This window comes from Peromyscus leucopus, chromosome 4 (assembly GCF_004664715.2).
Source record: "Peromyscus leucopus breed LL Stock chromosome 4, UCI_PerLeu_2.1, whole genome shotgun sequence".
NCBI classification, from domain to species: domain Eukaryota; kingdom Metazoa; phylum Chordata; class Mammalia; order Rodentia; family Cricetidae; genus Peromyscus; species Peromyscus leucopus.
Window position 1 is genome coordinate 113,307,373 of NC_051066.1, and position 18,195 is coordinate 113,325,567.

Consider the following 18,195-nt stretch of genomic DNA (forward strand, 5'->3'; position numbering starts at 1 on the left):
ATGAAGGTATGAATATAGAAGTTTTCTTGAGAGAATGATGTAACCCTACGCATTCTTCATGTTCTTTATCCTGTGCCTGCTGCCCCTCTACCTACCTATTCACTATTGACTTAGGCCTGAAATGTAAACAGAAAATAATCCCTTTCCTTCCTTAGAGATGAATGTGTTTGTAAAGCAGGTGCTGAGTGAGCCTGCACAGCAGGACAACTGGTTTGTCCAATGAAAGAGGAGATTAGAAATGTCTTTGCTTCTGGCAAGGTAGAAAACCCTGAGCTACAAACAGCCTGTTTGGGAATGTGAAATTGGAAACACTAGTCAAGAAGAAAAAGCAGCTAGGATGGAGCCCAGAGACTTCCCCCATAGAATCCTGAAAAGCTAGAGTACTTCAGGGAAACTTAGTTTGTGTTTAGAATGGTATCTGTAGCTTGCAAACATGTCCTGTAATAGTTCCTCCACAAGGTCTTCAGAGCAGCTTTTAAAATAGTATGGAGTATGGAGTATGGAGCGTGGAGCCAGCATTAACATGTGGAAGGTGGGTTGCAAATGAATAGTGCTTCTGTTTCTTGAGGTGGACACATACTGAAAGAGCTTGATCCTCTAGACAGCTGTTCACTTATCCAAGAGAGAAGAAGAGTCCTATGTCTTTGCATGCATGACCCTTAGAAACCAGCAGCCAGCAGCTCCTTGAGGTGTTTATGAGGTCTGTGTCCTGTGGCAGGCGCTACCTTCATGGCAGGTAACTTTGTACTCTGTGAGGAGTGCCAGCATGGCCACCATTACCCTCTTCTGGTAAGGGGCTAATGCTACAAATGCACTGAGTTTTTAGAAGGAAGGAATTTTTCACCTCGGTTTTCACTTTGATCAATTGTTCTCTGCCAGGTGGCACAAATCCCTATAATGAAATGAATGTTTGCTTCAAACAGTATAATGTATACACAGACCTTAGAACCCTGTGAGAGTCTAACCTTACTTACAGTTTTGGTTATGGGGACTACCTTGAACATCCCTATCATTTTCTACATTTAGCCACTTTCTCTTTGGTGATTTTTTTTTTTCTTTCTTTTCTTCTCTGTTTAAGAAAGCCGGTCTGTGTGCTTCATTACTAACACATATGTGAATCTGCATCATTGATAATGGCAGCAATTGCAATGAATATGGCTTGAATCAGTTTTAGTATCTAATATCTCTGAAGGCATTAGTGTAGAGAATATTATAGGCCTGGGATAAACAATCATGTTCATAGGGGCATCTTGTTATTTCTTGGTGACATATTTATGTGCTTTATAATTCAGAGATTACTTCATGTTACATGGTAAAACTTTGACTACCCTGAAATAACTGACTCTACTGGGAAGGGGCAGGGAGAATATGAGATTTCAGTGCTTGTTTGTGGGATAAGTACTCCAAGAACAGGCCCTGCGGTTTATTCTTTTCTTTTTAGTTTTGGCATCTTCTCTTTCCCTCCCAGTAGAGAAGTTAGATAACTTTCAGGTGAATGAATGGACTTTGCCATATAGAGGAACCATAGTGAACATTTATAAGGGAAATAATGTTTTATGAGGCATTTAAGTAATTCTTTAATGTAACCCTTTTAAAATAGAGAGTTTTAGTTATCCCATTAAGTAGCTACTTGACACTTAAACTTGAAGGCTAGTACAGATAAGAGCTAGCCATCATGCTTATTCTTTTTTTTTTTTTTTTTAAGATTTATTTATTTATTTTGTATACAGCATGTATGACCAGAAGAGGGCACCAGATCTCATTACAGATGGTTGTGAGCCAACTTGTGGTTGCTGGGAATTGAACTCAGGACCTCTGGAAGAGCAGTCAGTGCTCTTAACCTCTGAGCCATCTCTCCAGCCCCGCTTATTCATTTTATTAGGATATAAAGACAATAATGTTCATCTTTTCAGCTGGATCAATTTGATATTGACAATTAATTGGTAAAATTTTCTAGGAATTTAATAGCAAGAGGAAATGCATCTAATGCCATGAATCATATTGTGAGATTAATTATGTTGCATGGAAGAATCCTTAGATAATATTCCATCTATCCCTATACAAAGAGCTCTATATAAATTACCTAAAATAAAAGTGGTCAGTTATTCCGGAAGAACATTGGTGTTACTATCATAATATAGTCCATTTCTAAAGTATCTGTTATAATGTATCTCCTCATTCAGTCCTTCTTTCCTTCCTTCATTGTTAAAAGTGAGCAGTGATGTAAATAATGCTTTATGGAGTGGTGTAGTCTGTCAGTTGTTGGGCTGGTGAATCACGCGCTACAGTAGTTTCCTAACATGTTACATGGTGTCCCCATGAAAATCCTCACCAATAACCTCTGTCAAGGCAGAGGCTTAGAAGATCTTTTCTTTGCTCTAGGCATTAAGAGGATGAACAGCAGCCCAAGCTCTTACTCCATTGACTCTGGACCATTTGCCCTCTTTTGCTTCCTCCTCCTAGCCTCTGATCCTTATACATTCTCCAGCTCTGAGAAGTCAGCCAACTCCATGTGGGAGCTTCTACGTGGGCTTCTTTACGTGGGCACTAATGACAGGATAAACGAGATGATCTTTTGTAGTGGGGGCTGGCCTGTGCCATGTCGAATGCTCAGCAGCTCTTGTTGTCTGCCCACTAGATGCCAGTTGTGGCAGCCCTAAATGTTTCCAGACATGGTGTGTGGGAGTAAAACTGTATATTGGGGGCAAAATTACCCCCATAATTTAGAACCTAAATAAAGTTTTAGAATCTTCCTTTAACTATATTATTGGGAGGTAATCTGCACTGTCACATTTCATCAATAGGTGCCAACGTATGGCATACAAAGCCTGCTGCTTCCTTAAGATGAGGAGTTGAGGATGGGGCAAAGATTTTCTATTAAGGGCCAGTGCCCAAGGCAGAGTTAATCAGAAAGCACATACCAAAAATAATTTAGCTGCTTTTTTTTCCCCACCACTGAAAAATATTTAGTCCCTCTGTCAGTTAAATTAGAAACAGGCACCATAGAACTTGATTTCATGAGAATACTTCTGTACTAGCCGTGTTCAGGCAGAAGCAATGAGGGAAGGATAGAAGCAGAATTCCAGCTAAGTAGGAGTCAGGAGGACGGACTATGATCTCGAAAGAAGGAAAGGGGTGTGCTGCACAGGGACTAGATCCAGGAGGGACCTCAGAAGATTTTGGATGTTTTGGAGTCCTTACCTGCTGCTCAGCTTCTAGAAGTCTCAGGTCAGAGTTCATCACTCACTGTTTGAAAGAAGCACAGATTTATCATGTTCCCCGTATCTCCAGTTGTTCTACTCAGCGAGTCGGCAGGGAAGCCCAGGCAGCATTGGAATGAATACATGGGGTAATGCCAGTGCAAAATGCTCATTGTGTTTTGGTTTCTAAGAAAAGAAAGATAAACAACCAAGGAAACATCTCCAGGAATGAATGGTGAGATCATGCAGGTAATCTCTTTGTGTGTCCAGGGACACGCACTACTGTCATAGGTTATTGATTATCAGAGTGTGGCCCCCAGCTGCATAAGGTTACTGGAATCCTGTTAGAAGTACCAATTCTCAGTTCTCCCTCCCCCTTCAGGGCAAGCCTTAGCAATCTTCAGTGACTCTTAGACTCATGGAAGCTAGAGGAACAGTATTTTAAGCCATGGAGACATGGAACCATTGATCAGGTCCTGAGAATCAGGAGTATCTTACAGTCGATTTTGTAACCATTACTCCAAAGTGAATGCTGTATTCTTCAGAGTTCAGTGGCCTCAGGAGACTCTTCACTTACCAAGAGGAGGATGCCTGGGAGATGTAAGTTTCCACTAAGAACCTTTATAAGGCTTAATTGCTAATATGTAGGTGGCAGCTGATACTGAGTTGTCCCTCCCACTCAGTTCAGCTAAGCTTTCAACCTCTCTCTCTCAATATTCTTAATTAATGATCTGTGGCTTGTGAAGCCATTTCATCAGGGGTCTCTTGTCCCAGCATGTTTCTCCTTTGAGCATTCCTTGAAGAGGGTGTTATTCCCAGCAGTCAATTAGAAAAGGAAAGTCGAGGTGGCTCTCAACAAGTCCTGTGACCAATTAACTGCCTCCCTTTATTCTTCTTTGTAGTTCTCTAAAAATGGGCCAGAGGAGGAAAAACTTCGTTCTGACCGGGAGCCCTGGCCTTGTTTTTCTAACACGCGTTTGTCCCGTTTAGATTTCAGTTTCCTGCCTTAGGCAGGAATTGATTGAAAATTCCCTTTGAACTCTTGATCCTTTTGTGGAAAGTAGTTATAAGATTGTTTCCCTAGCTGGGAGAAGTTGAACACACAGAGAGGGGAACTCAGCACCAAACTTTAAAGGTCGTTCCCACCAAAATCAAGGGATGATTAGACAAGGAACTGCAGTCACTTTAGGAATCATACTTGGAATTCGGCTTTTTTTTTTTCTTTTTGATTTGATAAAGCAGGGTGAAAGATGAATGAGAGCTTAATCTTAATCCTCTACTTCTAAGTAATTATTTTTATTGGCTCACCTTCTATTTACAAGGAAAATACCTTTAAAACTTTTATTGGAGCTAACACCTTCTTTGGTAAAGTTCATAGAAATTTCCCAGGTTAGTCCCTCTCATTCCTTCACAGGCAGTGCTGAGGGCTGTTCTGGAATTCCCTGTGGGATGGGAATCCCCTTATATCACTGGGCACTTCCTATTATGAGGTCGTGATATTGTTTGTGGTTTCAGTCTCTCACTAAAATAATGTAACCAGGATTTTTCAGCAAGGAGTCACTTTGGGGAAATAATTACACTGTCCAATGGCTTGCCAATAGCCGCATGCAAGTTTTGAAATTAATGAATAATTGCTAATTAATCAATCTCATTTGTCCTCACTTCACACATAAGTCAAGATACTATAGATAAAGAACATACCCATCATCACAGAAAGATACTGGGCTGTGGAGGTCAATTTTTCTTACCTTCACTGGTTGAGTTACTGGTGAGAATGATGTCATTTATTTGTTAACTCCTCTCAATTTATAACCAATTGAATGATATAGTTACTATCAGTTAACACTTCGCTTTCTACATTGTCATTATTGCTCCCTATTTCACAGATAAGGGGATTGAGAATCAGACGAGCTTAGGAACTTGCATACAAAGGCTTCTAGGAAAGGGGATATATATGCAACTCTCAAGCCCATGCTTTCCTTGTTAAAATTTCCCTCAGAAGATACATTCTCTGACTCTTGAGGTTAGTAAGCCTGCATCTTTAGAGACACATTTTAGAAACATAAAAGCCAGTAACCACTGGTGCATGCCTGAGTGTTTGAAGTGGCTGATACAAATACAGCAGGGTAGTCAGCCTATCCTCCCCTGTGTGGTTTTCCTCATTTCTCACAGGAAAAAGACTTGTGTTCTATAGTACCAGTGTGGTGATTCATTCAGTCATCCAATTTTATGGGTTTGGGGTCAGTAGTTTGGTCTTCTGGGTTGGGTGGTGCGATCACTTCCTGTGGCAGATCACTTCCTGTCTGGAAAGCCCTTCTGGTCTACAAGTCTTCCTTACATGGTACATATAGCTGTCTCCTTGTGTTTGTTCTGCTTTGCCTAGTTCTCTATCCTTAAGGCCCCAAAGAACTAAAAAGGCGTATTTATCTACCTTTAAAAGCCGTGTTACTATTTTATTTTGACTATTTTCTTGGTTTGGAGGTTATTTTCTTACTCAATTGTGTGACATGATTTTAAGTATTGCTGCTTCTTTGAGGTCACTCTTGCTTGACTATATGACAGTTTCTCTCAGTTTGAAAATGTATAATAATTAGTCACTAAATGCATAAAGCCAGGGACATCCTGCCACTTCTTCTGGCTACTAGTGGCAAAGTAGCCTAATAGGAAATTAATATCCTTGATCGCCACATTTTACTACCATTTATAGCCTGACTCTTGACTAAGAATACTGCTGTACTGGGCCTCTTAGAGTTCTAGAGGCCAGATATTTGTCCTTAGCATGTAACAAAGGTCTATTTTTATAAAAAGCATTAACTAATTAGATTGATCTCATCCCTCCAAGTCACAGTGATGCAATTTTAAGATTCCTTACCTCACAAGATCTAGTTTTTGCTACCTGAGATATTCACTATTTATTTCTACTTAGCATCATTTACATATTTTATGAGCATGTTCAGTTCACAGTGTCTTCCACCATATTGACAAAGGTGCTTTTAAAAAAGGCAGAGTGAGCCTGGAATCAAGGAAAAACTTCCCATCTCTTGTAAGATGTGGATGTATCAACTGCCTCTTGTGGCCTTGATTGTTTACTATTAATCCATACCCAATTGTTCCATTGCTCTGGTTTTTATTCCTTTTAATTCACTGAGACCCTTTGCATCATTTTAGATTAATTTTGTCAGTATGTGTTGAGCTCCCACCCTCATCCAGACCCTTTAAAATGTAGAGTTGTTAGGGTTTGCTAACAAATTTGATGTGAAAAATGAGAAAAGGAGACACATCAAAATTAAATCCCAAGTTTTTGACCTGGACAACTGGAAGAAGATAGTTGTCATTTGCCAAGCAAGCTCAGCTAAACCTGGTAGGAGCAGATTCCATAGTAAAATATAGACAGTATAGTTTTAAATCTGTTAAACTGCTTGTTCAATATCTAAGTGCAAACACATGGTTATTAATTGGCAACTAGATGCATGTATCTGGAGTTGGAGGAGATCCAAGCTATTAAAATAATAATAATAATAACAACAACAACAATATTAAATTAGATTCTATCAGCTTTTGAACTGTCCAACTACCCAATATCTGAAACTTGAATTGTGAGAGAGAGTATGTGATGCTAGGAGAGCTCCAAGGATTGGGCTGTCAAGTACTCCCCTGTTTACAAGGTCAGTGTGATGGGGACAAGCTAGCACAGAACACTGGGAAAGGGCAGCAAGTGGGGGGAGGGAACGAGGAAAGCAAGCTACTGCTGTCTCATACATCAAGAGAGGACAGAGTGAGTGAACTACTTTGTTAGGTGTTACTGAGAGGTAAAGTAACAGAATATCCAAGAGCTGGACCATTGAACTTGGCAATGAGGGCTCTTGGCCACTGGTAATAGATGCTGTTTTAGTAGTGTATTGTGAAGGACACAGGACACTGCCCAGTTCCTGACTGGCATTTCTGTGTGCTTTGCCCCCTACTTTCTAGTAGTCATAGCAGTTTAGAAACCCTTCAAGGAAGAAAATGAGGTTTGATTTTAATAATAGGAATTTTCTTCTTGATTCCCCCTCATAATCTATGAAGAATTAAAAGAAATGCCTCATTCTGTCCCTTTGGAAACATGCACTGTTGTGTCACCGTTCAGTTCTGAATTCAGTGCCGTGACCAGTGCCCAGTACACTACAGTACCAACTCCCACTCCACTGTTCCTAGAATGGACTCACATGAGCCTAGGGACTCCCACTCTTTAAAGAACTCAAGCACTATTGTAAAATCTCACTGGTTAGACTTTCTCCCTCTTTCATTCCATTTCTGTTCTTTCCTTACTAGTCCTTGCTACTTGTCAACCATTATTGGGGAATGTTATTTTAAGGTATGTTACTTTTATTTATGTTGCATTTGTTTTAACTCTGTGAACCTGTGTTACTGTGCTTGCCTAAAACACATGATGGTCTAATAAAAAACTGAATGACCAATAGCAAGGCAGGAGAAAGGATAGGCAGTGCTGGCAGGCAGAGAGAATATATATAGAGAGTAATCTGGGAGGAGAAAAAGTAAGAAGAAGGAGTGAGAGATGGAGGAAGACCCAGGGGCCAGCTAACCAGCTACACAGCGAGCCACAGAGTTAGAAACTTAAAGGTATATAGGAATAGAAAAGGAAAAGCCTGGAGGCAAACGATAGATGGAATAATTTTAAGTTAAGAAAAGCTTGGCAAGAAACAAGCCAAGCAAAGGCCAGGCATTCATAAATCATAATAAGCTTCTATGTGTGACTTATTTGGGAGTTGGGTGGTAGGCCCCCTAAAAAAGCAAAAATAAACAACAACAAGCCATGATACAGCTTTTTTGATTTTCATCATCTTTATCATCCTACTTCAGAGAATGGTATTGTGCTAGTTGATTTCATGTTAGTATCAAAACTTGGAAGTGAACCAGATGTGAATTTTTTAGATGTTCAACAAGGCATTATTTCATTCATCTGTGGTTCTTATCCCTGACTCCACATCACAATTGACCTCCAGAGATGTTTTTATTGTTCTTTTTAAAGACAACAATTCATACTAACTAAAGAGCAATTTTTTTTTATAATCTTGACAAAATTGTGGTGTCTAAAGGCGTTTTGGAATTGCTTATTTTAGTGAACTAGCACCTTCTATTGAATTATGTGGTGAAAGCTTGTCAGATCCTTCTTATATCATACTGACATTGCTGTGAATCGTCTTCGGGGATTCATAGGGACATACAGCAGACTTTCTTAAATTACAGCAGCCATGAGAATCATCTATAGTCTGGTAAAATACAGAGTCTCATCCCCATCCTGGCAATCTGACATGAGATGCCATATTTGCAACTCAGACTAGCTACAGAAAATGTGGTACTTTGAGAACCAGTGGTCAAGACAAGGCTGTGGTGATAAGTACCCTTCAGGTTTTACACACACACAGAGCTTCCCCCAAAATGATAACCAAGAGGAAGAGTATGACAAGGACACATATGCACCTGGCACTTTTCTCTTTGTGGCCTCTCTAGCTCTGTTGACCCTGAGCCCTGCAAAAGTACAAACCTCTTGTGTGCAATGTGCTTGGGGAGTCTTTATTCTAAGGTTGTGTCTCAGTGTGCAGCCACATACTTAGAATCTGTTTTCTCTGTATAAGTAATGTGTAACCTTGTCTTTGTCCTGCCAACTTGGCACTCCATTTGAAAATGCATGCACGTGTATGTGTCTACACACACACACACACACACACACACACACACACACACACACACACACACACATTTCTGTATGAGTAGTATTCGAACAGATTTACCACCCCAGAAAAAAATTAAATGACAACTTGATAGGGTTAAGTGCTAGTCAGCTTTATTTGGCAAATTCTTTGTTGTTTTGAAGTAGAAGAAAAGAACAATGCTGTGGGAGTATTCTTTACATTATTTTGTATTTAACCAAAGAAATGGGATTTCTCAAAATCATTGAAAATCCCCAAATTCTTGGTTAAAGTTTACTTGGTTCCACCCAAGGAGGTAGGAAAGTTGTGCTAACAACCTTCCACCTTCATTTGTATCATTCCCAAACCTCCCTCTAAGACTGCCTTACATTCAAAATTACTTTTCAGTCTAGGTATTGGTCACTAGGGAAATATTTAGAGGGTTTTTCTTTGACTCATAATAATATTTTATAAATTCCTTCTACTCAAGTTAACCCAACTTTTAGTTTGTCATCAGGGTATAAAAGAGTGTTTTCTAATGTACACACACATATATACATATATACACACATACACATATGTACACATACACACACACACAGAAGCAGGGAGAGGGAGAGAGAGATCTATGATAGAAATATAAGGGGACTGAACTCTTGTTTTCCAAACTCCTCTACTTCAGGGTAATATGCCATCATTGGTCCCAGTCATGTCCCAGACCAGCTTGCATGCTGCTAACTCTGGATGGTGCCTGCGTTGCAGCCCTTCGGAGACTCTCAGGAGTCCACAGTAATTTCTGGGTAGTTATCTTTTCTTTCATGTTCACTGCAGCAGAAATGTGGAAGAGCAGCATTTATATTTTTCACTTTGCCATCTGGCATGATTATAAGCCATCTGTCTGCTCTTTTAAGAAGCAATGTGTTGCTAGAGTAAAGCTACAAAAGAATTGTGAGGCATTTATTAGATCTTAGTATAGATAGGTAAGTACTTGTGTACTACATATATGTAAAGGTTTTTTTAATTGATAATATAGAGTCTAACTAAAGTGTCCTGGAATTTAAAGCAAATACCACCTTTGGAGAGGAGGGGAGAGAGAGGTTGACATCACCTGCCCTACACTTAGGCCATTGTGTCCCTTGTTGCTATACATGCTCTGAATCTGCCACAGGCCAGGTGACTGAGGTCAGAGGGCTACAGATTACATTTGGAAATTGCTAGGGAAAGGATCTAAACCAATGAGTGACCAGAAGCCTGTTCTTAACTGCACTCTGTACATACTGATGAATAGAGTTTCTAGTTATGTGCGCATGTCCTAGTTAAAGCTTCCCTTCACTAACACCACTTTCAGTGGGCACTGCTTTATTTCCATCATCATGGTATGTCCCTTCCCAAGCCTTGTTTGTAAGTTGCCCTATCATTACCCTAGCCAAAAAGCAAAAGTCTTTCTCTTTCATGAGTAGAAGACCAGGAACAGTTTGCTAAAGGACGTCAACCAGCCTCTTTTTTTCTCTTTATAGAAGCTATCATCAAATCCACTTACTCTGCCTCTCCCCTCATCTTTCTTCTTTATTTCTTTATGATTTGCTCTTTGTCTCTGGAATCTTTCCCCAATCTTAGTAAGGAATCTACTGTAAATTTTGGAATGACTGGAAAATTGCTTACCCCTGACCTGTATGTAGTTAGAAGCCCTACAATGAACAAGTAGGAAAAAGCAGCTGTCTTCTCCCAACTCCCTTTGGTCTCATATTTATCACTCCCTTCTCTGCATCCCTTTCAACTAGAAAAACTTCAACTGAAAGATTATGCCATCCATTGACTTGACCCAAGAACATCCCTCTGATAGATCTGGTTCACAAAGCCTAGATTTGCATCTTGTTCTACTGACTGATTTGAAGGTGGGAAAGTAGCCCCTTGGCTTTAACCAGTGGGTATTGTTGCCCATTTCCATGAGTATGTGAGGTAGTCTCACTTGTAAAGTATGAGCTGGATTCTGTAGCCTCGTTTTGAGGATAGGATATAAAGAAAGGGAAGTGGCATCTAGGTTGTTTCCAGGTTTTGGCTATTACAAACAATGCTGATATGAACATAGCTGAGCAAGTGCTCTTGTGGTATAATTGAGCATTTCTTGGGTATATGCCCAAGAGTGGTATAGCTGGATCTTGGGGGAGATTGATTCCCAATTTTCTAAGAAAGTGCCATATTGATTTCCAAAGTGGTTGTACAAGCTTGCATTCCCACCAGCAGTGGAGGAGAGTTCTCCTGGTTCCACATCCTCTCCAGCATAAGGTGTCTTCAATGTTTTTGATCTTAGCCATTCTGACAGGCGTAAGGTGGTATCTCAGAGTTGTTTTGATTTGCATTTCCCTGATGATTAGGGATGTTGAGCAATTCCTTAAATGTCTTTCAGCTATTTGAGTTTTCTCTATTGAGAATTCTCTGTTTAGTTCTATAGCCCATTTCTTAATTGGACTGTTGGTCGTTGTGATGTCTAATTTCTTAAGTTCCTTATATATTCTGGATATCAGTCCTGTCAGATGTGGGGTTGGTGAAGATCTTTTCCCATTCTGTAGGCTGTCGCTTTGCCTTGTTGACCGTATCCTTTGCTCTACAAAAGCTTCTCAGTTTCAAGAGGTCCCATTGATTGATTGTTTCTCTCAGTGTCTGTGCTACTGGTGTTATATTTAGGAAGTGATCTCCTATGCCAATGCGTTCAAGACTACTTCCTACTTTCTCTTCTAGCAGGTTCAGAGTAGCTGGATTTATGTTAAGGAAAAAAAAAGAAAGGAAGGAAGGAAGGAAGGAAGGAAGGAAGGAAGGAAGGAAGGAAGGAAGGAAGAAAGAAGGAAGAAAGAAAGAAAGAAAGAAAGAAAGAAAGAAAGAAAGAAAGAAAGAAAGAAAGAAAGAAAGAAAGAAAGAAAGAAAGAAAGGGAAGTGGTCTCTCTTAGAGCAACAAAGCCAGTGAGCTATTTTCACCAGTGATGTTCTCCCTAATTTCACAAATCCCCTTCTTTACCAGCCATGTGTCATACTCAGTACTGGGAATTGATAACCCCAGGTAACAGAAAGTAGATATTCATGTAGTACTCTGAGTGGGACAGATATGGATATAGTTAGGTGTTTGCTGATGGCAGTAAGCTTTAGAGCAGAGGCAGGAAGAAGTGCTGTGGCAGTACTGAGTTTAATACTGCCCAGGTGTGTCATGGAATACCACAGAGAAGGGAATATTATTTGCAGAACTCTTTCTCTTGGCCATCTCCAGCCAAATTTCCTGTAGTTCATATGGTGATTTCTAGCCATGTAATTGGCATTTTATATTATGTGGGGTTTTGTAATGTCTTTGTATGGGCCATGATGGAATGATAGGACAAGCTGCCATATTGTGTGTGTCTCCATGGTGACAGTTGCATTATGTGTACAGGTGGGAACAAGTATATAGACAACCATGGAGGTGGGATCTTAGAGTGGAAGTCTCTTTGAAGATCTGATGGATCCTCTTATTTCACATATAGGAAAACTGGTGCCTAAGAGATCTCCTTGTCCCCTTAGGATGGCCTTGCCTTGTGTCTTCTTTGTGCAGTTGGGTTTAAACACATCTGCCTGGCTCTGGTTTCTACTGCTTGTCATGCTCTGTCCTGCTTTGGAGAGCTTCCCAGCCTGCCAGGCCCTTTATTCCCTCTGCCCTTGTAGGGCTCCTCTGTAGCCTGGGGCTTCCTGCCATTAGTATCATGTGCTGACATTGAGTTGTGTGTCTGGATTGGGAGACCGAACTAATGGGGCCTCTTTCTCTGAATGCTGTGGTTGTTTTTTTCTCCACAGCTTGCTCTTCTATGGGATTCACTGAGTCAGCACCTCCCAGGCAGGGTCTTCACTCTGTTGCCTCTGGTCCTAGGGTGAACACCATGGGGGGTGGGTGCCATGAGGGTGTGCAGTACTATGTTGGCTGTGCTCCTCTGTTGATGAGGGACTCAGACAGTGTGCACACCCTTCTACCTCTGTGGCTTGTGTTGATTTTCATGGTGAGACATGCTAACATTTTCACTTTTGTTATACTTTTGTAAAGTCAACAGACAAGGTTTCCCTCAGAAGACTCATAGAGAAAGCACAACATAGCGTTACATCTCTGACATTCTTAGGGATGCAGTAGGTGAAATAACCAATATGCTTGTCTGGCATAGAGTTTATGGCCAGGTAGTCCCAGGATCCTTGAAAAAATAACTGTTGCCACTGGTGATGAGAGTTATTATCTCTACAGAATAAAGAGAGAGGAAGGTATTAGTTTATCAGTGCATTGGGCTCAATAGCAGTGGCCTTTTCCCAGAAAGGGATTTTGAGCCCTTTCCTTGATGATGTGCCTAAAACTCAGGGTAATTTGTTTGGTCATATGTTCTTTCTTCCTGCTACTAAGTGTGAAGCATGTTCATGGGCTGCTAGAATGCTAATCAGAAGGGCTTTAGGATTGACCTGCCTAAGGACTCATTTCTACTGGAGCTCATGTTCTAGCAGGGATGTCTCTTCCACAGACCAGTCATTTAATGCAGAAGTCTATGAGCACTTTAAAAAATATATCTGATCCAGAGGAGGAAGATTAAACTGTTCAGAAAAGCTTCCTAGAGCTATGCATGGTAGGCTTGGAGGGTGCTGGAGGAGCCCACCATGCAATGGACAACAGCAGTGGGGACAGGTGAAAGGCTCGTACTACCAGGGAGTGCCCTGTTGATGATATTGCAGGTACATCAGGAATACTAAGAAAGATTCTGATAGTCTAAGTGGGGATGATATGGACAGTAGAACAAGAGTGGATAGTCTAAGATAGAATACTAAAAGTGGAGTGATGATATGAACAGTAGAACAAGAGTGGAGTAGTCTAAGTGGGGATGATATGGACAGTAGAACAAGAGTGGAGTAGTCTAAGTGGGGATGATATGGACAGTAGAACAAGAGTGGAGTAGTCTAAGTGGGGATGATATGATAAACAGTAGAAACAAGAGTGGAGTAGCTAAGTGGGATGATATGGACAGTAGAACAAGAACAAGTTGTGGAGTAAGTCTAAGTGGGGATGATATGGACAGTAGAACAAGAGTGGAGTAGTCTAAGTGGGGATGATATGGACAGTAGAACAAGAGTGGAGTAGTCTAAGTGGGGATGATATGGACAGTAGAACAAGAGTGGAGGGTTGTCTGAGAACTCATCCAAAAAATAAAACAAGATGAGGGACTTATTCAAGAGGACTAGGGAAAGACAATGTCAGGGTGTCTCCCTGGGTTTGGGCTGCCACCTCTAAATGGAGGGGTGAAAGTGAGGGAGCCATGGCCTGTGTATGCACAACCCAGTGCATGGGATATGGAACTATTTCTTATAGCCCTTGGATTCACTTCTAATGACTGCCTCTGGCTTGTGGAAGAAGTAATGGTTCATATGTTTCCTGTCTTGAAGAGAACTGGAGAGTTTTTGTTCTGAGAGTAGAAACAACCTCCTAATTAAGGCTGAGGAGAAAGGGAGGCTGTGCCTCCTGCAGTGCTCAGAATCCTATTTTGTTCCCTTCAGGTTATTCATGAGAGAGAAGAGTGGAGCTTTGAGAGCAGAGAATTTTAGAAGGCACAATACTCCTGATTAGTGTAGATATCTAAGCTTCTTTTACAGAGAACGAAGGCTTGCTAGCTGTCCGGGGAGAACCTTCCAGCACAGAATCTTCCAGAAACCTAGGAAAGTTCTCTCTTGCAATGCCAGTGTAAGAGTTGAGGATTTTTTTTATTAAGAAAAACTTTTCATTCATTTTACACACCAATCAAAGATTCAGAGATCCCCTCTTCCCTCCTTCTGTCCCCCAGCCTCCCCCTCTCAAAAAAAAAAAAAAAAAAAGAGTTGAGGATTTATTTATTTAAAGAAAGAAAAATTTAATTAATCTATAATCAAGCATAGATTGGGGTGTGAGAAAACTCCAAACTGAACCTTGTGTTTCATTGGGAGCTTCACTGGACTTAGATGGGGAAGCTGGAGCTCGATTATGACCAAGTTCTCATAAAGGCAGGCCTCTTTTTATTATGACTGTAGGATTCACAATACAGTGGGTTTTTTTTGTTTTGTTTTGTTTTGTTTTGTTTGTTTTTTTTTTTTGGCAGTGCTTGTGGCCACTAGAAATCACAGCTCTGTGTGGTTAGAGTTGCTGCAGATATCTGAAAATGCCAGAGATGTACTTCACTGCCTTCAGTGTGCTGTTATCACTGGGTCATCAGTTTGTGATACAAATCATTGCCTGCAAAACACGCACACATTATTACTGTATCACATATTGGGGACCACTTTTAAAGATTTTGATAAATGTACTTCAATATAGTCAGTTTTTTAATCCCATATATTATATTTTATGTATTTATAAAGCATTCTGAGTACATTTTATCAGATTTTTCAGTTGGCTAAAGAGAGATACATGGCACAGAAAATGTTACTGTCCCTCCAGCTAAGATCTTATAGTTGTGGCATATGACCTCCACCTGGTGGCAGCATACACCTTGAAGGTTAGATCTGTAATCAACAATTTGGAAGAAATTCTAAGCATAACAATATACTTGAATATGGTTTTCAAACATTTTTTTTACTGCAGCCCACAAAAAGAAATTAGCCTTTCATCATAACTCATACACAGCCTACATTTCACAAAGCAGTTCTCAATTTTACCATGTGATACACTGATATTTTTTATGGCTTTCTAATATTCTCTTGGATCTCTTTAATTAAAATAAATTCTGGATGCATCATACTAAGTTGCATTTAGATGGCCACGGTATACTGGTCTCATAGGAGGCCATATAATATACACACAGTTTCAGACCTCATACTTACATTTTAAAATTATTTATTAGTGGTCAATGACTTATACAAGGTGAGAACAGAAGAACTGCTATTAGGTGTACAACCAAGATCCCCTTCAGGACCCAGCATCTTCCTGTCACTGCATTTGGCTTCTTCATATGCCTGTCAGGAACTGCCCTGGCACTTCACTACACATGGCTCTCACTGTTGTAGGACTTCCTGTCATGGAGCCATATTGTAAGCATCCATTGGTCTGGCCTCTTTAGCTCATTCTGTTTTTGAGATGAGTCTATTTTGGCTGTGTCAACATTTTGGTGAATGCTATTCCATTGTGTGACCAGAATACAACTAGATTATTCTCCTGTTGATGAGCCTTGAGTCTGTCTTCATTTTGGGTTAGTGTAAACAGAGCTCTCAGGCTCAGGTAAACTTGTAGGGCGGCCTTGTTGGCCTAGACAGTAAGTGCATGACTACTTGTAGGAAACTGGCAACATTTGCCAAAGTGGTTCAGCTCAGTTCCATTCCCACCAGTGTGTAAGCTGTGGCTGCTTCATCTCCTCCATGCCATTTGGTGTACTATTGGTCTTTGTACTTCTTTCTCATGCATTTTGTGGCTGTAGCTATTGATTGGGAACTGAATTTGACTGGTGAACAGTGATGTTGAACACTTTTTCATGTGCAGCCATCCATTTTTCATATTTGTGCTATGTATTTAAGCTTAGATTTTAAGAACATCTATCAGCCCATAGAAGTTGTTTCCATATTTTGTATACCAATCCTTCATGTCAGACATGCGTATTTCTGAGTGTATTTTATCCAGTTTGCAGTACACATAGCATTCCACTGGTGGTATTGCTGATGAACCCACATTTCTTTTTTTTTTTTTTTTTTTTTTTTTTTGGTTTTTTCGAGGCAGGGTTTCTCTTGTGTAGCTTTGCGCCTTTCCTGGAACTCACTTGGTAGTCCAGGCTGGCCTTGAACTCACAGAGATCCACCTGGCTCTGCCTCCCGAGTGCTGGGATTAAAGGCGTGCGCCACCACCGCCCGGCTCCGACATTTCTTCTTTTGATGATATCAAATTTAACCAACAATTTTTCCTTCAATGTTTTTTATTTTCTAGATCATACATAAGAATTCTTTTCCTGCCCTTATGATGAGAATAATAGTGTTTGGTTTTCATGCTTAAGTCTGTAATCCATCTCAAAATAAATTTTGTGTCTGGTAGTAAGGCGGATGCCACTTGAGTTTCATTTTTCTTTTTGTGTTTGTACCTGATGCTCTAGCACCATTTGTTAAATCTGCTTTCATCATGTTTTCACTAAAGTATAAAAAGGAAATTAAAGGCCTTCTTAGAGATTTATAAAAGTGACTTTCCTACATGTCTATTGACTGAATCTCTGTGTCTTTTGGACATCCCCAACCTATGGTCTTGGTTATACATTCTTTCCTTTCCACAGTGTTTGTTTACTGTTATCTTGGTAATCTCAGAAATGACTCATGAGGTGTGAAGATTTGTAAAGTGACTGCCTCTGTGTATGTGTTTGTGCACGAGCCCCTACAGGTTCCCCTGCATGAGTTCCTACATGAGGCCAGAGGTCAGCATCTTCCTGCATTGATCTTCACTTTCTTTTTTGAGACAGGGTCTCTTATTGAACCTGGAGCTTGCCATTTCAATTTGCCTGACAGATTCCAGAAAGCTTACTGGCCAGCTTGTCTCTGCCCTCCCAGCACTGGGACTTGAGGTACATCTCAGGGCTGGTCCTCATGCTTGCACAGCAGACACTTTACCCGCCAAGCCATCTCTCTAGCCTGGCTACATCTGTTCCTGAGATCCATCTACCCGCTGTCCAGTGTAGAGACATTAGCTACATGGGGCTATCAAATTTACTTTAAATAAAACTAAAATGTCAGCTTTTCAGCCATGGTAGTCATATTTTGAGTACTCAGTTAGCTATACTATTGTACCATACAGACATACAATATTTTCATTTTTTTCTCTTAACGTTCTGCATGAGCTAGCCAATAGATTAAGAAAACAAGCTTTGAAAATTCACAGCATATTTGAAACTCTCCTTAGTTTTGATAACTGGCATCCAATGTCTACCTTCTTTATTCTCTGGTTTTCTTTCTTCTTGTTTTTAATGGGTATTTATTTCTAGTCCAAGCTCTTTGGTCAACCTAATTTCTTGTCAAAAGACAATAGCTTATATATATTCTTTACTACTGAGGAGAAATGTAGGCAGAAGTTTCTGTCTCACCAGAAGCTCCCAAATAAGCACACCAAAACTTATATTAATTATAAATGCTTGGCCAATAGCTCAGGCTTGTTACTGGCTATCTTTTACATTTAAAATAACACATATTTTTTTTAACATTTATTTATTTATTATGTATACAGTATTCTGCCTACATGCATGCTTGCAGGCCAGAAGAGGGCACCAGGTCTCATTACAGATGGCTGTGAGCCACCATGTGGTTGCTGGGAATTGAACTCC

General features: G+C 40.3%; 1 protein-coding gene across 3 annotated transcripts in view; it reads left to right on the forward strand.

The window, feature by feature from the left end:
- The window catches only part of LOC114702977 (SLX4 interacting protein), a 167,319-nt gene that overhangs the window by 92,758 nt on the left and 56,366 nt on the right, over positions 1-18,195 (forward strand). The gene's annotated exons all lie outside the window — the stretch shown is intronic.